The sequence below is a fragment of the Hemicordylus capensis genome, chromosome 3 (assembly GCF_027244095.1).
Source record: "Hemicordylus capensis ecotype Gifberg chromosome 3, rHemCap1.1.pri, whole genome shotgun sequence".
Taxonomy (NCBI): Eukaryota; Metazoa; Chordata; class Lepidosauria; order Squamata; family Cordylidae; genus Hemicordylus; species Hemicordylus capensis.
Window position 1 is genome coordinate 244,511,683 of NC_069659.1, and position 20,444 is coordinate 244,532,126.

The 20,444-nt window shown below is 44.6% G+C and overlaps 1 protein-coding gene across 10 annotated transcripts in view; it reads right to left on the reverse strand.

The window, feature by feature from the left end:
• The window catches only part of SLC16A12 (solute carrier family 16 member 12), a 68,132-nt gene that overhangs the window by 45,802 nt on the left and 1,886 nt on the right, over positions 1-20,444 (reverse strand). For 2 of the 10 annotated variants that reach the window (XM_053304761.1, XM_053304759.1), the window contains exons 2-3: positions 9,999-10,087; positions 5,551-5,653 (exon numbers count right to left, since the gene is read on the reverse strand). The exons of 2 other annotated variants lie outside the window; for them this stretch is intronic. The gene's annotated coding sequence lies outside the window, so the exon portion shown is untranslated. Of the gene's footprint in view, positions 1-5,550; positions 5,654-9,998; positions 10,088-16,149; positions 16,171-20,444 lie in introns of those variants that run through there. 6 more of the 10 variants (XM_053304767.1, XM_053304765.1, XM_053304766.1 and 3 more) reach the window with 4 other exon arrangements.

A 20,444-nucleotide genomic window follows, 5' to 3' on the forward strand; every position in this document is an offset into this window, starting at 1 on the left:
GTGACTTGGGGGAGGCAGCAGGTGGCTATAAAAATGTAGATGTGAAGGTGTAAACAAGAGAAATGTAAATCTGCAAGTGTGTAGAATGAAAGTGTAAAAATGAAAATGCATAAAATTGTAAATCTGTGAATTTCTAGAACTAGCTGTTGTGTGGATGTGTGTTCAGAGGTAGGGAGTGGGGTGTGGTGGGGTGTGTGTGTGTGTGGTGGAGAGGTTCCTTTCTTTTGTGTAGATAGTGTTTTGGAAGCTTTGGTTTGTGTACATACTTAGTGTGTAAATAGTTGTACAAAAGATGTGTCTGTATAATATATTTCAAAATGTGCATATAGGCCCCCCCTTTCTTTTCCTCTCAGTTCTAGCATGCACACGCATGCACTGCCAATGATGAGTCAGTGGTCTAGTGCCACCATGTGTCTGGGGTCTCCAGCAAAAATGTGGTAGACCTTCCAGACTGAGGCAGATTTTCCTTTATTGTAGCCAGATGCACAAAGAGAAGAGTAGAAAAAATCTCAAGGTGCGTTATTTCAAATTTTCATTCAGTGTGGGGTGTTTTCGACATTGCTTTTCCTCGCCCTCTTTCTTTGCTGTTTGCATGCCAGGTTGGTTTTGCTGCCTAGCGTGTCTTTCTAGGTGTTTGTGGCTGTAGTCTTTTAGTGTTTGGTTTTCTTGGTTTTGCAGTTGTTCAGTCTCTCTAGTGCAGGCAGATCTGTCTCTGTGGTTGTTTTTTTGGTTTGCAGCTTGATGTTTTTTAGTTGCATCACTATCTTTGGGTTGCAGCCTCCTAGGGGTGCAAAACTGGGTTGGAGTGATTTGTCCATTATTTTTGCCATGGGGAACAATGGGGATTTGAGCTGGCTGAGGTGGCCCTTTCCCCCCACTTGGGGGGTGCATGGGTGCCCAAAAGTGGGTGGTGGGGGTGAGGCACATAGGGAAACAACTCCTCCCTCAGTCCTCAAGGTGGTGGGGTGTATAGGTGTTTAAGGATTTATTTATTTTTTAGTTTTTGGCTTCTCTGACAGTTCTCTTAGTCAAAGAAGCCAAAAACAAAACAAAAACAAAATAACATACACCCCACCCTTGTGGTGTGTGCAGGTGCCCTAAAGCAGGTGGGGGGGGGGTGAGGCATATAGGGCAACAACTCCCTCCTCAGTCCTGGGGATTGAGGAGGGTGTTGTTGCCCTATATGCCTCACACACCCCTCCAAACCTGCTTTAGGGCACCTGCACACCACAAGGGGGGAATTGGGACCACCTCAAATCCCCATTATGAGGATTTGAGGTGTCCCTATGTGTCACTCACTATAACTTTTAAAAATCATTAAAAATCGCACAAGTGTCTGATTGCTTTGGGGTTTGGGTGGTTATTGGCACCCATGGGTGCCTACCATCCAACCTGGTTTTGTACCCCTGGTGCTCTGCATAGGGCATAATGGGAAGGTTCATGTCCCCATTATACCCTATGTAGAACTTTTCAGAACCAGTTTGAGTTTGGTTTGAATTCGAACTGAACCACTTGAGCTGGTTTTGTGCACGCCCCTACTCTGTATTTAATACCCGACAGAAAAGGCAATATTTTAACCATGTCTATGTGCCCTGCTTCACAGAGATTCTGTTTCCATCTTAAGCAAATAATAAACTTGTTATTTATTTTTACACTTTAATCTTTGTTTCTTTTTATACACTGAACATTTACCCCTCTCCTGCACTTGCAACGTTATGTAACCAAGGAGAGAGATTTACTGAGAGCTCTGTAACAAACATCATATGCTGGAAGCATAAGGAAGTAAAAAAAACCAAAACCCCTAATAAGTACCCTGAATGTGGTGATTTTAACTGGTATAGAAAACAAAACACATCCCAGACTATAAGAATCACAAGATGCAAACATTAATGTGCATGTTAAGAATGACAGAATCCTACTTCAATTAATGTATCACTGTGCTCCTCAAAGAAGAGCTCTTGCTTCTGAGCGGTTAGATCATTCAAAGGGCAAAAACAGTAAACATTTTATCTACTTGAATCCTCTGCAAGAAAATATGAACCAAAGTCAGTCCCCTAAAGGTCTCTCCCCTCTCAACCACACCAAAAAGGAGACTTCTTTCCCAAGAGAAAGTTCACACTTTAGAAATATATTATCTCTATTCTTTTCCTTTTGGCAGAAAATCAGACTGCGAAAGTTAAAAAACAAAAACTAGACCAGAGGACTTTTGTATGATGACATCCTTTTGACATCAAATGCATTTATTATGGTGATATTTTCCCAGAATACACTACAATCAAAAGAAACACATGCAAAAGATTAGCCATTCCTTTAACTTTTCAAAGAAAACTAAATAAGAACATAAGAATAGCCCTGCTGGATCAGGCCCAAGGCCTATCTGGTCCAGCATCCTGTTTCACACAATGACCCACCAGATGCCTTTGGGAAGGCCACAGGCAATTACCGAGGGCATGCCCTCTTTCCTGCTGTTACTCCCCTGCAACTGGTATTTAGAAGCATCTTGCCTTTGAAGCTGGAGGTGACCTATAGCCCTCAGACTGGTAGCAATTGATAGACCTGTTCTCCATGAATTTATCTAAATCCCTCTGAAAGCCAGCCAGGCTGTTGGCTATCACCACATATTGTGGCAGGGAATTCCATAGGCTGATTATGCATTATGTGAAGATTGACTGATTGATTAAGTGCCATCAAGTCAGTGTCGACTCTTAGTGACCACATAGATAGATTCTCTCCAGGATGATCCACCTTCAGATTGGCCTTTAAAGTATTTCAGTGGTGCATTCATTATTGTCATAATAAAATCCATCCACCTTGCTGCTGGTCGTCCTCTTCTCCTCTTTTCTTCAACTTTTCAAAGCATTATGGACTTCTCAAGGGAGCTGGCTTTTCACATAATGTGTCCGAAGTATGATAGTTTGAGCCTGGTCATTTGTGCCTCAAGTGAAAATTCTGGATTGATTTGTTCTTTGATCCATTTGTTTGTTTTCCTGGCTGTCCATAAAGTAAAGTGTGCCGTTGAGTCAGTGTCGACTCCTGGAGACCACAGAGCTTCATGGTTGTCTTTGGTAGAAGGGATTACCATTGCCATCTCCCTCACAGTGTGAGTTGATGCCTTTCAGCATCTTCCTATATTGCTGCTGCCCAATATAGGTGTTTCCCATAGTCTGGGAAACATGCCAGTGGGGATTCAAACTGGCACCCTCTGGCTTGCTAATCAAGTCATTTCCCCACTGTGCCATTAGGTGGCTCTGTGGCTGTCCATGTGTCCATGGTATCTTCAAATGTCTTCTTTAGCACCAAGTTCAAGAGAGCCAATACTTTTTTTAAAAAAAATCTTGCTTCTTCAAAACAAAATACTGTGAAAAGTACTACTTTTCTAATCCAACTCAGTTCATTTCAGATTTGCTACTGAAATGAAAGACAAAATATGAACCTACAAAAATGAGCAAGACACAAAGGACAACATCCAGACTAAGTCATGACTAATTTGTCCCATTGACTTCAATGGTGTTTAGTCATGACTAACTAGTCTGGATACTACCCACCGTATATTTTAGCCTACTTTCCTTAATGAAAATAAGCTTATGAGATCACCCAGCATTCTGTGTGTGTCCTCTCCTATCAACTTCACAATGCCTAGACCAAAATGAACCAAATTGGGTGGTACAGTTGTAGGGACACATAGGGACACCTCAATGGCAGAGTTTGTAATGATGTCATCCATCCCAATCCAAGATGGCAGACACATAAAAATTTGAGGCACAAGTGGGCTAACTTGTGAACCGCCTAACCAATTTGAACCAAATTTGCTACAGCTGTAGGGACACATAGGGACACCTCAATGGTGTAATTTGCGATGATGTTATCCACTCCATTTCAAGATGGTGGGTGCATAAACATTTGAGGTGCAAATAGGCTAATGTGTGAAGACAGTAATTATCAATTAAGAATATAGTGAAAGGAAAGTAGGCAGATTAGTTCTTACCAGAACAACTTGTGTTTTTTTAATTAAGATTTTTATTAATTTCTAATACAGAGAGTACAAAAGGCAAGGAAAAAATTGAATCAAAAAGATAAAAGACATCTCTAAACATCTATATACTATGGAGAACAACTTGTTTTATTGTTGGTTGTGTTTTCATCCTGCTCTTCCTCTAAAGAACTCACTTATATCAAAACACCAGTAAAATACGAGATGGGCAGGATCTTTATCTTGAAGTTCATTTCCCAGCTTTGCCCCCAATTAAGTTTCATTCTTATATAGTGGCTCCCAAATCCTATTTACTGTCTAGTTTCCCTATGAAGAAGCCAAAGCAACCCAAATTGCTTATTTTGCAGGCTCTGGGAATTTTGCATCATGCACTAGTGGATTAGAACATGGTATTCAAGGACACAGCACTTACTCCTACAGGAAATGGGCTCACGCTGGGATGCAGAGTGATGCCTCCACTGTGTGACTTTGTTGTTTTGCCAAATTTATGTCTCAGCTGCAGGTCACTTTGAAAAACCCAAACCAGTTCTAAGTCAAGTAATGGTCTCTCCCCCGCCCACATCCCTTGCCTGTTTTGATTGTGTAACTTCTTATATGTCTTGGGTAGAGGCTAAGTGTCTTTGTGTAGTAGCAACAACATATTTTTCCTATGATTTTCTGATTTCTTTTTCAGGGAGCCATCTTGTACTTCAAGATGTTCTTTTAAATATTATATTCAAAATACCCCATGTGGCATCTACCATCATCAAACTCCTTCTGTCTCCAAAGTGATAAAAAATCCACTGTAGTAGTATCTTCAGTGTAGATAGCAATTTCCAGAGAAACATAACCAAGGAAGGAAATAATGGAGTGTTCAAGCCAGGCTCCATGTTGAACTGGCTTGGCTGGTCTGAATTCAAACCAAGCCAATTCAGAGCTCTGCTGGTAAAGGAGAATCTGGTAAGGATTCCCCTTTACCAATAAAGGGGAGTTATTTAGTACTTACACAAGTACTAGCAGTTGCGGTGGCTGTGGCAGCAGCTCCCTCCCACCGCTGCTGTCCCCGCTGAGTAGCCCGGGTCAGCGGTGGCCCAATTCAGTCCTCTGTGCACAGAGGCCATTTTAATAATCTCCACATGTGCAGAGGCCATTTGTGTGACCACACAAATTGCATTGTCATGCAAATGGCCTCTGCACATGTGAAGGTCAATAAAAAGGCTTCCACGTATGTGCAGAGGCCAGAACCAGGCCAGAGAAGACCCAAACCAAGCAGCCACCAGCAGCATTCCCTCTAACGGAGAATTCCAGAGGTTGTTGAGTACAACTCCCAGCATCCCCAACTGCCAGTGGCCTTTAGCTGGGAATTATGGAAGTTGTAGTCAACAACATCTGGGAGTCCCTGTTAGAGGGAACACTGGCCACTGGCCTGTGTTACTCTTGGGGAAGCCAGTTGGGGCTACCATCAACCCCCCCACCAGCCACTGCTGCTAGCACTTGTAAGTACTAAACGACTCCCCTCCCACCCCCTCTAGGTTTAGGGACGCCCCCCTACCCCTTAACTAGTAAAGAGCAATCCTCACCTGAACTGGAGCCAAATCGAAGCAGGCTGAATCAGTCTGAATCCGGTCCAGATGTGACTCAAACTGGCAAAACTGGTTTGGGGCACATCCCTAGGCTTCTGTCCTGAGAAGAATAATATAGCCAATTTACTTCCATACTTCCTGTACTTTAGTACCATCAAACAGCAACTGAACAGGGCAATAGCTTCCTCCATATATCTTCAAAGCATGCTTCCCATTTTAATTCAGAAAAATTAGTGTCTCGTGGTTATCAGAAGCCTGGGAAAACACTGTAAACCGTACTGACTGCTAATAGCAAAGAGTAGCCCTTACATCCAAATTGGGATTGCCATAGAGGTTTTTCACACATGGCTCTATGCCTTGGAGTCTCTGAAGAGCAAATCTGCTTTGCAGCAAATTTGAAGCATTTTAATTCGAAGGATTAGATGGACCATTTGCATAGCCACCAGCACCTCCATCAACAACTTTTATCCAAAAGCTGCTGGAAATTGAGGATTTCACAGCCTCCTTTTGGAGAAAAACAAAGCCCTGTCTGTCCCAGTCCCTGATAGCCCACAGGGAGCTCGTGTTAAATCCAGTGACTATGTGGACTGTCACACTCCAATCAGGAGTGGATTAGGTGGGAAGCCCTGTCTGTAAAAACCTCATGGTGGAGCAAGCCTAAGATGTATGGGAAACATCTCTTCTAATGCCTAGAGCAGGGGTGCCCAACCTCAGTCCTCCAGCTGCTACTGGTCTACAATTCCCATCATACTCAGCCCCCATGTTCAGTAGTAAAAAATGATCAAATCTGTAGTCTGGCAACATCTGGAGGGCTGATGTCGTGCACCCTGGTCTAGAGGATAACTGATCAGAATGCACTCTACTGCACCCCAGTGAGAAAAATGTGTTGCCACCCATACATCACATGACATTGTGAGGAGCAGCCCATGTTTATGTTTATTTTCCAATGCTGCTGAATATGCCAGCCTTTCACTGACATGATTCTGTGAGAGGGCATGGCTATTGAACTGTCAAAGACAAGATGAGGCAGATCACATAGAATGTGTTGTGATGTTTGAAAGAATCCAGAGAAGGCAAGATGAAGAGCATGGAAATCTGAAGGTATTTCAAAATGTTCCACAAGTGAAAAAGTAATCAACCCCACACTATTTCAGAAGACCATTGCCCTGTGAAGGGATTCCCATTATGGGTCCCCCCTCCCCAAATTTCAAAGTACAATTTTTTAAAAAAATGTTTATTGACAAGAATATCCCCCACATACCTGCCAGTGCTTCTCTAGAAGCTTTCAATGAATAAGCTCCATATACATTAATGTGTTTTTTTATGTTTCCCCACTCACTCCAGAATATGATTTATGTCTCCTATTTCAGACATCAGTATCCCAAAGCCACTGCTGAGCTTCAAAGACCATTTCCAGATATGCTTGTACCAACGGCTACAATACATCTTCTGAGATCCTTTGCAAGATCACAAGAGATGCTGCAACATAATTTTTTTTTTTTAAGTTTCAGTGTGTCACTCACAGCTGACTCTCCAAGTATGGTAGAGGTATAAGGCTGCCATATGGAAAAGTGAGCAGGTCTCCTATACCTTTACTGAGATTCCCTCTTTTCTGCATCTCTTAGTTGCAGTCCTCCTTTCCCCTGGGCATTTTCCAGATTACGAGATTTGCAACAGTAACTGCGACAAAATAGTGTAACCGTTTCAAAACAAGAGTAAAGGTCTTTTTAATGCTTCATTAAGCTGGTGGCCATTCATATTTTCCATCCCCTGAAATGTATTTTCCAGGCAGCAGTGTCCATATTCTCCTTGAAACACATTTATCTGCTGTCGAGTCAGTGTCAACTCCTGGTGACCACAGAGTCGTGTGGTTTTCTTTGGTAGAGTATAGGAGGGGTTTACCATTGCCATCAAAGCTGTACCTGCTGAAATTCCCCATTTTCTGCATCTCTTAAAGGTATGGGAGACCTGTCTGCTTTTCCATATGGCAGTCCATATGGAATGCTATTCCCTAATTTAGGCATCAAGATGTCACTACACTACTGAGGAATTCAGTGCTATTGGAAGGCATGGCTGTTAATGAGCTATGGATAGTCCAAACAAGAGTTCTGCCACCATGTTATGTGGAAGCATGTGGACTAGTACAACTGTGTCCATTTAACTGCCACATGAGGGACAGAAACCAAACTTTTTAAAAATATATACGAATATACAGTCGTGTTGCGTTTCTATTAGTTAAAATCACACAAGCCTTGACAGGGGGTGGGGGGTTCTCCTTCTAACTTTGTAAAATAAATAAAAATATATAACTTTGCAAATTGCCAAGAAGGTTAAGCAGCAAAAGGTCAAGCCCAGGAATATGTGCAGCAACATCTAACAATGCCAACATGTGTGCAGAAAGCCTTTAAAAAACAACAACCCATCATTAAATGCAGAGTGTGTTTCTTTCATTACCTTTCTCTCACACTTCAAGAGTGTCCTTTCTCTTGCACTCAAGATTGAAGAGCAACAATTCTAGGGCAGATGGAATCTTTCTTTGCGGGGGGGGGGCAGGATCTCAGTTTAACCATAGTTGCAGGTGTATCTGATATCTCTAAAAACCCCAGCTGAAGTGCCATAGGGACAGGGTTTCTCTCCCCCACCCCATACAAAATAAGTAGAGGTGCTTCACTCTCCCAGACGTCTTAGCCAGCCCCCTTCTACTCTGCTCCTATCTTCATCTTCTTGACCCTCCCAGATCAGGGTTCCCCCACCCACTTTAGGAACATGGGAGAGACTCAGCCAGAGAGAGTCCCCCCACCCAGTTTAGGAACATGGGAGAGACTCAGGAAACAGAGCTTCCAACGAATGGTCTTTCAGTCTGTCCCAGTAATCGTGCTTTTGCACTGATGCCCCCTGCCTTCTGCTCCCCAACACTCCATCCCCACTCCTAGAGATGGTAGTAGAGGAAGAAGGAGTTCCTCAGTGCCCCCCAATATCTAACTCAAATTAGAGCTGCAACCTCCTCATACACCAAAGGCCTGCAGTATCAAGGCAAGATTTTAGCAGCCTGTAGATTGATCAGAGAAAAGTAACAGTAGCTGGAAGAAGCAGCCCCCACCTTTCCCACCCACCCCTCTAAAAGACTGCAATTTGTTTACCTTAATTTTGGGCGAGTTAGATGAACTTTACACTGTCTTCTTCTAACAGCAAAGTTAGAAGAACAAGAAGACAACAGAGTAAAGCCAATAAAATAAGCAGTGCGTTTGCCCCAGAAAAGAGCAGAGTAATAACATCATAACCGCATCAGCCAATGGGGTACATTTTTAGTCCCCACTGTTGCTAGGCTAATTTTTAAAAGCATATTATCTTGAGAACTATAAAAGTTACAATAATGATTCCTATTTCTCTACCTACAGAGTACATGACTGAGTAAAGTTATGGGACAGGATCTAATATCAGGATACAAGTTCTCCCCCTCCCCACCACCACCATCATATTACAGATTTCCCAGCTAGTATATCCTTGTGTACATGGCTAAAACCAAAATTAAAAGCAGGTCATCTGGTAGCTCAAACCCAGGGAGATACTGAAAGACTTAATTAAGTACAATTTGGTATACAGAATCCTTAATCTGAAAGCTGTATTTTTTGTTGCTGGAACTGGGAAGTACCGAGGAAATTTTCTCTGTAAGTTTTAAGTTTAAACATGAGCCCCAATACCAATACCATAAGCCTGGAGCCTAACACAATAGGCTCATAATTTAGACTGGTGCTTTTAGGAATCCTGTTACATAAACAGTGCCAAGATCTCAGTATTCTCACTGTACATGGCACTTCCAAGGCTCAGGTCCATAGGTTTCCAGCTGTACTTGTCTAAATGCTAGCTTATAGCTTTAAATAATAGCAGAACTAATATAATGTTGGCTTGTGCCCTTTTCTAGCCCAATGAAAGTAACATAGGAACATAGGAAGCTGCCATATACTGAGTCAGAACACAGGTCCATCTAGCTCAGTATTGTCTACACAGACTGGCAGTGGCTTCTCCAAGGTTGCAGGCAGGAATCTCTCTCAGCCCTATCTTGGAGATGATACTTCTAGGACTGGGCAAGAAACAGGCTCCTTTCTTGTATCTTTGTTCCCTGAAGCCTCAGAAAAGACTACCATTCCTAGGAGTACCTGCAGCCAGGATTCTAAGGAAAGTAGAGCAAGAGAGGAAGGACCTCTTAACATTCAAACTGAAAGAGACACTGCTAGCTTTCTCAGGAAAATACAGGAAAGCAGCTTGTCTTCCAGCCAGTCCTGCAAGTACTTTCAGTAGTAGAGGAGTGGGAGAGGTAGGACCAGAGCTTCTGGAGACCGAAGGGTTCAGCTGGAAGCAAAGCAGGACTGCTTCATACAGACTAGACTCAGATTTGTGCTCACTGCTTATATGGTATGAAGATTAAGAGACATGCCTTAACTTACCATTTCCATGCTTTTTCGTGCATGAGTGAGTTTCTAAATGCTTCAACTCATTTCTTAATTGAAAGGATTTTTTGTTGTTGTTGTTAATCCTATAATCAAACAGAATGTTAATAATCACAAAGTGGTGCTCACTGGCAGAAAATGTTTTTCGTTGAGAAAATGAGGGTGTATTGAGGACACGAACAGTTGCTTCTTCAAGAAGCCAAGCAGGATAGGAGGTTCAGAAACTCAGAAGAAGAAAAGAATGAGGCAAAATCGCTTAAGTAGCACATAGCCAGCGTGGTGTAGTGGTTAGAGTGCTGGACTAGGACCGGGGAGACCCGAGTTCAAATCCCCATTCAGCCATACTAGCTGGGTGACTCTGGGCCAGTCACTTCTCTCTCAGCCTAACCTATTTCACAGGGTTGTTGTGAGGAGAAACTTATGTATGTAGTTTACCACTCTGGGCTCCTTGGAGGAAGAGTAGGCTATAAATGTAATAAATAAATAAATAAATAAAATAAAATAAAGTCTAATGCTGTTGACTTTGTTCTATTATTTATTAAACAAAAAGAAAATAATTCTCTGGGTTGCTTTCCACTGTTTCATGATTTTAGTAATGTGCATTCATAATTTAGAAGCTGAAGCCTTTTTTCTCTTAACTTTCCCACACTCTCCTTGTGTACAGCCACTTTTGGAAATATGCAGTAGGTCCCCCCGCCCCGATTTTTGTGGGTAGAGGAGAGCTGGTCTTGTGGTAGCAAGCATGACTTGTCCCCCTAGCTAAGCAGGGTCTGCCCTGGTTGCATCTGAATGGGAGACTTGATGTGTGAGCACTGCAAGATATTCCCCTCAGGGGATGGAGCCACTCTGGGAAGAGTAGAAGGTTTCAAGTTCCCTCCCTGGCTTCTCCGAGACAGGACAAGATTTTTTATTTATTTATTTATTTTTTAGGACAAGATTTTTTAATTGAACCAACAAACTACCAAAGCATACAGTACGATGCCAAAGCACAATTATATACAAAGTGGTTGTTTGTACATGATATATCTACAAAGATTTACACACAAGGATTTGGAAACACACAAGATTATGAAGTATATGCAGGTAGTACTGTAACTCGGGGGTGGGGGATTACAAGGCACATCAGGTAATCGGGGGGGGGGGGGTTACGTCAGATGTCCATTTCCACAATTTGTCCCATTGCTGTTTAGAAGAGATACTCTTGTCTATTTGCACATAACCATACAAACTTTTCCAGAAGAGATTTACTGTCTCCTCTGCGTGAACCTTTTGGTCGCGTCTTCCCTCCCTAGATAGTCCCTTCCTTCCCTTCCTTCTCCGAGATAGGGCTGAGAGAGATTCCTGCCTGCAACCTTGGAGAAGCCACTGCCAGTCTGTGTAGATAGTACTGAGCTAGATAGACCAATGGTCTGACTCAATATCTGGCAGTTTCCTATGTTCCTATGTAGTGTGAGGATTCACATACACCATTTAAGCTTTTGCAGAAAGTTTTGCAGGCAATTACATAGACAAAATTACTTAGTTTTGAGATCTCTCCTCAAGGTCCTGCTCTCAATTCTTTAATGTCTGCTGTACTAGAAACTTTCTATCAGATTGTATTTCTGGTGAGGAAAAGCTGTTACCTTTGTTAACCAATTGCAGGAGATGTACACTGCCTCAAACTTAAGGCTAATTCTTACCACAGTGGCCACTTCTATGTGGCTGCTTCCCATCCCACTCCAGTCAAGAGCAAGGTCATGTGGGAGGGCCTTTATTTTGTGTGCCAGGAGGCTTTACACACAGGGCTTCTACCCGAGAGTCTTCTTCAGAAAAATGTGTGTGCATTCACACATCAGCCAAACTTACTCTGAGGTCCCTTTGAGATTCTTGGACCCACTCCACACACAAATAGAGCTTTGTAATGCAAATTCTAGGTATTTCTGGATTTTTAAAATGCTGATTTTAAGCTACTTTTTCTGAAAACACCAGAGCAAATAGGGAGAGGCACTGACATAGATTTATTAGCATGATGAGGGATGCTCTCTTTAGAAATGCAGATATCACTCTTTAGGAAGCTCCCCCCCGCCTTACTTTGGCTAGAAGCAAAGCACGGACACATGTCGTGAACTTGTTTCAAAACAGTGTAGTTTGAAGTGGCTTCGCTCAACATTTACCCTGAAGCATGAAGCCATGTGTGAATAACTCCCTGCTGGGATAATCAGCCCAAGGGTGGGGACAGCACTGCTGCAGGAAATAGCCATATTGTTTGTCCCTCCCTGGTGGCGCAGTGGTAAAACTGCCGCCCTGTAACCAGAAGGTTACAAGTTCGATCCTGACCAGGGGCTCAAGGTTGACTCAGCCTTCCATCCTTCCGAGGTCGGTAAAATGAGTACCCAGAGTGTTGGGGGGCAATATGCTAAATCATTGTAAACCACTTAGAGAGCTTCCAGCTATAAAGCGGTATATAAATGTAAGTGTTATTGCTATAAATGTAAGTGCTATTATCTTTCCATACCATGCAAGACTGGAGTGGCACGGGAAGCAGCCACACAAAATCTGTTAAGGTTAACAGAAGTACTAACTGATAAACACATTTTAGAGAAATAGCCAATAAATCTTGTATATTCCTACATATAGATAAGATGGTGTGTAGGGTGTCTCTCTCTCACCATTTTTCTTCTTCTTCTTCTTCTTCTTATTATTATTATTTTACTACTACTACATTTATATCCCGCTCTTCAGTGCTGGACTGGGGGCACTGAGAGGGTGGTGGAATGTATGTGGGGAGGGACCAGGTTTTGAGCAGAATGGGTACTTAAGGGTGGGAGTTGAGGCACAGGGGTGGGGTGGGGTGCAGCCAGTGGGGTGGGGCAGGTGAGGCACACCGGGAATATGCCCTGTTGCCCTAAGGGCAGTCTGAGCCTACTTCTCATGACCACTCAGAAGGAGAGGAGGTGGGGCTCTCCAGACAGAGAGAAGGGGAAAGGGGAGCCGGGCAGCTGGTGCGGGGAGAGCCCAGCGAGGGCAGCAGGGTGCACCAGGGGAGGGTGCACCGGGAAAATGCCCTGCTGCTCAGTGAGCCAGTCCGAGCCTGCCGCTCTTCCTCCAGGAGCCCAGAGCGGTGTACTACATACTTAAGTTTCTCGTCACAACAACCCTGTGAGGTAGGTTAGGCTGAGAGAGAAGTGACTGGCCCAGAGTCACCCAGCAAGTATCATGGCTGAATGGGGATTTGAACTCGGGTCTCCCTGGTCCTAGTCCAGCACTCTAGCCACTATACCACACTGCTTTAAACACATGTTAATGGCCAAGGTAATAGTCTGAATGGAGCTTTCCCCTGCCTCAAAAAAACCACACACAACTATGACAGACCATCGGCCATCATAGTGAGGTCACTATGGTATCCTTTTTCCTCTAGTGAGGAAAAAGCATACTACTGTATGTTAGATCACTGGTGAGAATAGTTACGGGCAGATAAATACTGCAACACAGTCTTTTAATTAATAAAATGCAGCAATGAATTAGCTAATTAAATCAATAATGGTTACCTATAATGAAAGGTAATTACTTACAGGTAATGGTTACCTATAAAGAAGGCATAACAGTGTTGAAAGCAGCCCATAATCCTGCCACACTTCATTACTTTGCCTGTCCTAGTAATTTGTCAGCATTAAAGGAACTGTTACTTCCTTGACTCTGCAGGGAACAGGCAGAGAGCTACAAGCAGAAGGTGGCCGTTCCAATCTGCTTATTAATACAATAAAATCACTGTACTCAGTCACTTTAATCAGTTCATCCTGAAATATTTCATTATGAGCCTACCTTCTGAGCCATCAATTCATCATTGTAAATGGGGGTGGGGGGATGACAACAAGAGCAATCTATTGAAAGCTTAACTGAAATGAATGCGAATTGGGCAAGAGTGCTCCATAAATAAATTCTGACATGGAAGCAAACTAATAGCCACATAAAATATAGATGTTCAGTTGCAAGGTCGATACTGTTGGTGGCAGCAATTAGTATCCATAGATGCCAACATGTCACTGTAAGTAAGTGGATTATTACCGACAGAGGTAGGTATGGTATTCGTGTGCATTTGGCTAGTGAATTTAACTAATACAGTGGTGCTTACTGAATGCTCTCACTAAGCAGGTTCCCTTGGTACCTGCTTTGATGAACTTTCAGCACCAGGCAAAGGCCTTTTTCTTTTCTCATCCTATTTAATCTGTGACAATAATTAATTGTTCCTGTTTTCACATGGAATGGTGGAATATAAAGTAAATAACTCATCCATTCAAACTCCAATCCCTATTACCATTTATTTATTTATTTATTTGATTTCTACACCGCCCTTCCAAGAATGGCTCAGGGCGGTTTACACAGAGAAATAACAAATAAATAAGATGGCTCCCTGTCCTCAAAGGGCTCACAATCTAAAAAGAAACATAAGATAGACACCAGCAACAGTCACTGGAGGTATTGTGCTGGGGGTGGATAGGGCCAGTTACTCTCCCCCTGCTAAATAAAGAGAATCACCATTCAGCCGTGGCACTTGCTGGGTGATCCTGGACCAGTCTCTATTTCTCAATCTAACCTGGGCCAGCCACAATTTATTTACAGGGTTACCAGCAAAACTACACATATGCCATTGTGAACTCCTTGGAGAAAAGGGATCAATATGTAATAGTATTTTTGGCTTCAAGCCTTTGCTTCCTCTGCCAATCACATGTTTCCTGTTTTTCAACCCACAGCTTACTCTGTCCCTTCTTCTAGTCACCCTGCTTTTGGCCTTGTCCCTTAGTTCCCATGATCCTTTCTCATGAGACCTTGTGTGTCAGCCACATATTGGCTGACATCCTAACAAAGCATGTGTGCTTCGGTCCCCTGCAGACACACGTCGCTAACCGTCCACACTACTCCCAGGGGTCCTCCAACGCCCTGCTGTGGAAGAGGGCTAAGAGTTAAGAACAATATGTTTCCTGTCTTACAGAGCAGTTCCGGAGCATAGGGAGCAGAGCACTCTGAACTCGTAACTCTCTTCCACAACAGTGTGCATGCTAGAGGACCCAGGGACAAAGTACAGCAGGATCCAGTGCTACATGCCTATGAGAACCTGAAGCCTTGTTAGTCAAAGTATCAGCCACTGTGCTTATGACCTAAGCTGCCATTTAAAACCTTAGGGTTAGAAAGGACCTGGAAGCCACCAAGTCCAGCCCCAGTCTTAAGGAAAACTGTTCCACACACATGTACCAGTCTATAATTAGTTGACATATTAAGCCAGTTTACTGAGGTGGTATTGCATAGCAATGAAAGCCATATTCATATGTTACATTCAACACTTGTACAAGTGTACAGTATATGCCACTAAATATACAACACACATAACAGCTACAGTTATTCACACTTTACACTGAACACAGGTACAGAAGCACACTTCCTATCTGTTCCATGCATTTGAGGGGTCTGTACCCAGGTTCACTTTAAAAATAAAAGCAGGTACAGTCATTCACACAGTTACATGTGCAAGTGTACAGACATCTGTACACACATACAACATAATGTCTAAATAGGGCTTAAGAGTGCAAACAGTTCAAATCTTATCCCAACAATTACTTTGCTGTAGCCTGCAGGAAGCCACTATTTTCTCAGTCCCAGCCCTAATCTCTGTAATAGCAGGATACAAATACTGGTCTACTTTACAGCATTGTTGTAAGGATTACTGAGATAACATATCCAAAGTACCTTGAACACTCAGATAGCACTATGCAAGTCATAGTTGTCTTGTTACAAGCAAGAACAGGAATCATAATGTACATGCATAATACAATAGTTTAGGAATAAAGCAAAGAGACAGCTCAAGCAAGTGACCCAAGCTACATACAATTAAGAAAAGGAAGCAAAGAATCACCTTTCCATTTGACCCAAGGAAGATTTCCTTCTGTATGTCACTAACTAAGTCTTAAGGATGCATTTTAAAAACCTGTTCACCAGAGACGCATCTTTCTTGGCGCTTTGTTTATTATAGGCAGCTTTTACTATTAAGAACAGTCTCCCAAATGCTCACAAACATAATGATTTATATAGCAACCAGCAACAAGGATGAGAGTTAAAAACTTCTGAAGTTACACAAAAGAGAACAGGAAGGGATGGAAGGCAGTGTGGTTCTTACCTGAAGAGATAGATGCTCCTCCCCTCAGATCTGAAGAAAGCAGTTTTTCCAAGGACTAAGCTGTAGGCCAGATCGGGGTGGAGCCACCATTGGGCCAATGGTTTCAAAAACCCCGGGCCACGCCCAATCAGGGGTCGTGGCCCTGACACACACACACCCGCAGCTGACGGCAGACGTGGGGGTGCAAGTTTAGCTCCTGAGCAGGAACCGCATGGCCCCTTCGGGAGCTAGACTAAGGCTGGCGCTGCTTTTGCTGCTTTCTCCTGCACTGCGAAAGCAGCGCCAGCCTTAGTTTAACTCCCAAAGAGGCCACGTGGCCCCTTCGGTAGTTAAACTCCAACTTAATCAAAGCGAGCTTATGACCCACACTTAAATCAACGCAAGGTAGTTAAACTCCACGTAGCCCCTTCGGTAGTTAAACTCCAACTCCTGAACGGAGCCTCAAGGCTCCATTCAGGAGCCAGACCACGGCAGATGTGGGGGCGTGGCTATCTCCTGCATCTGATGTCAGACATGGGGGCGGGGTCAGCGGGGACGCTGCTGTGGCCACACACAGGCCGCCGGCGGTCAGGCTCCGCCACTGGGCCAGATACAGAGTACAAAGTTGTTTTGGCATTGTTGGCAGCTCAGCTCTTCACGCACAGGCAACAAGAGCTGCATCTACCAAGAGTCCCTCTTATATGAAGAGATCCAAGAACGGAATCCTGCTCTCTTTCACATCTGGTGGTCATGCTACAGCCTAGTCCTACTAGGCCAGGACTGCGCAACTTCAGTTCTCTGGGGCATTTCCCAGACTACGAGATTTGCAACGGTTAATGCGTTGCAGACTGTGACGGAATTGTGGAACAGTTTCAAAATGAAAGGGTTGTTTAATGCTTCGTTGTACGCTGGTGGACATTCATAATTTCCATCCCCTGAAAATTATTTTCCAGGCAGGAGTGTCCATATTCTCCTTGAAACGCATTTATCTGCCCCTCCTCCTGCTCCACTTGGGCTAACGGAGTTGTGGAGTGTGTGTGACCTGATTTAAAAAAATAAAATTAATGGGGGAGCAAAAGGAAATCCTGTGGCGAGCCTGAAAGGGGGAAGAGAGGAGCGGGCAATGCCTGGGTGGGTGCTCTTTTCCATGGTGGTGGCAGCCAGCAGCCCCTCAGCTCCGGCACTGGAAAAGCAGGTCCACGGACAGCCTCACCAAGCAGAGCCGGCTGCTCTCTGGCTGCTGCCCCTGCTCCTGCCCCAGAGACGAGGCAAGCAGCCTTGCTGCGAGGAGCAGGCCCCTTGCCTCTCACTGGCTACTGCCGCTCCCAGCCCCTGCACACATGGCGGCAACCATGCCAGCTGCCGTTCTGCTGGGAGTCAAGGAGGGTGAGCGGAACAGACTGCTGGCCACCGCCACTCATCCACCCCTGAGCTGAGCCGGGGGTTGCGGGCAGCCTCGCTGAGTGGAGCAGGCTGCTTGCTGGCTGCTGCCACTGCTGCCACCCCAGAGTCGAGGCGGGGTGCACAGGCAGCCTTGCCGAGCAGGCTGCCCACCACTCACTGGCCGCCACTGCCACTCCCCCCCCCCGAGTCGAGGAGGGCATGTGGGCAGCCTTGCTGTACGGAGCAGGTCCTCTGCCTCTTGCTGGCCACCACCGCTCCCCCCCCCCCACACACGGCAGTGGCCGTGCCATGGTGGGCGAGCGCAGCAGTCTGCTTTCCACTCACTGGCTGCCACCACCACTCCCCCAAGTCGAGGTGGGGTTGCGGGCAGCCTTGCCAAGCAGAGCGGGCTGTTCGCTGGCCACTGCCAGTCCCACAAACACACATGGCAGCTGCTGTGCTGGCCGCCGTGCCGTTGGGAGCTGAGGCGGGCAAGCGTAGCAGGCTGCTCACCAATCGCTGACTCGGCCACCACTCACTGCCCCCCAGATGGTACGGCCAGCGGCTTGAGCCGCTGCATGGCCCCGTTTGGAACCAAAATAACACCCCCTGCATCTGATGTCAAGGGCTCACAGCCCGATTGGTGGCAGACCGGGTTGTTTGAACCTGTTCACCCAATGGTGGCTCCGCCCCTGATCATTGGGCACTGTGGCCGAGGGTGGTGGGAGCTGAGGTCCAATAACCGGGGAAGGGCTGAAACTTTGCAGCCCTATGCTAGATAGATTACATAACTGAGGCCTGCACATTCGTTTATTAATTGCAGCCATCCAGGGCCCAGTCCAGATTGGGACAGAAAGAGAAGGCTTTAACCGTTTGCCCCTGCTATGATCCTGCTATGACCCTATTTAGCAAAGAGGAAAACCCATGCTTACCACCACAAGACCCTTAAATTAAACCAAAAATAAGTACCCTCCCCTAGCCGCCGATTGTTCCCTCAGGAAGTCCCATGGTGTTCACTGCCATATACGTGTGCATAGGACCACAGCTACTACAGCTGCTAAGTGGATTAGAAGGCTGACACAGGGGCATAACTACTATTAGGCAAGGGGACGCAGATGCCTGGGGCCCCCCACGCGTTCGAGGCCCCCCCCCAGGCAAGTCACATGACTATATATTGTAAAGTGTGTGTGTGTGTGTGTGTGTGTGTGTGTGTGTGTGTGTGTGTGCGCGCGCGCGCGCGCGAGGGGCCCATTTTAAAATTGTGTCTCTGGGCCCACTCCAGCCTTGTTACACCCCTGGGCTGACAATCTCTTTTTTGCAATCTTGTCTGTGTAGCTAACAAGCTAGTTAGGGCCACTCAACCTATCTTCTAGTTAGGGGCATTAACCCTAGATTATCACTAGATCTCAACTCAAACCCCTGCCTCATCATTAATTTTATTACGGCCGTTGGCCAGCAGAAATAGGAGTAACAAATATACAATGATCAATAAAACAGTGCTAAAACACAATAAAACAGAATACAATCACTCATAATAAATTACTTAAAAACAATAGACAGCTCTCGCAATTAAGCACTTAATAGGGACCTTAGCCTGATTGCAATGTAGAAAAATTTAGCTACAGTTGTTGTAATCCCGGGGCTTGAATCCGCGAGGCAAACCCCTGCCTATCTTTTCTAAAGTTCCAAGGCAGTAAGAGATGATGCTACACAAACCTCTCTCCCCACCTCTTTCTTATTAAGAAGAAAGAAGAAGATGGACCGACAGACTGGATCTCCTGGTTGATATCTAGGAATTCTGTCACCAAACAAATAATGCATTTATTTATTTGAGTTTTTATATATCGCCTTTCCACCTTCAGTTCAAAGAAACGATCAAAGCAGTTCACAAAACTGTAATAAGTTGTTCTAGTAAGAACTAATCAGTCTACTTTCTTTTCATTGTTTCTACAACTGGACTAAATTCGGTTCAAATCGAGGTCTACAAGTTAGATCTCTTGAGTGTCAAATGTTCATGTGTCTACTCTCTTGGATCGGGGTGGATGACATCATTGCAAATTACACCATTGAGGTGTATCTTTGTGTCACTCACTACAACTGTACCAAATTTGGTTCAAATAGGTTAGACAGTCCTCAAGTTAGTGCACTTGTGTCTCAAAAGTTCACACATCCAACACCTTGGATCAGGGTGGATGACATCATCACAAACTACACCATTGGGGCATCCCTATGTGTCCATACAGCTGTATCAAATTTGGTTCAAATCAGTTAGACTCTACACAAGTTAGTGCACTTGCACCTCAAAAATTTACATGTCCGTCATCTTGAATTGGGTTGGATGACATTGTCACAGTCTACACCGTTGAGGTGTCCCTGTAGCAGTAGCAAATTTGGTTCAGATTGGTTAAGCAGTTCACAAGTTAGCCCACTTGCGCCTCAAAGGTTTGCATGTCCACCATCTTAGATTGAGGTGGATGACATCATCACAGCCTACACAGTTGAAATGTCCCTATGTGTCCTTACAACAGTACCCGATTACAAAGTTGATGGGGTGGATGGGACACACGGACGGACGGACACACACACAATGCTGGGTGATCTCATAAGCCTACTGGAAAGTAGGCTAAAAAACCAATATATGCAAAGATCTGTTACAAACCCTTGCTTCCTTCCCTATTCTCAAGAATTAATATTCCCTTCATGAACTGAAGTTCATGAACTAAATGGGTAATGAACTAAATGGGTAATATTTAGCCTTTTACCATGCTTCAACAACCCAGTCTTCAAAGAGCAGTGAAGGTGTAGGGCAAGTGGCGCCCACAGAGCCCTGTGGTTTTCTTCGGTAGAATACAGAAGGGGTTACTATTGCCTCCTCCCGCACAGTATGAGATGATGCTGCCTTTCAGCATCTTCCTATATCACTGCTGCCCGAT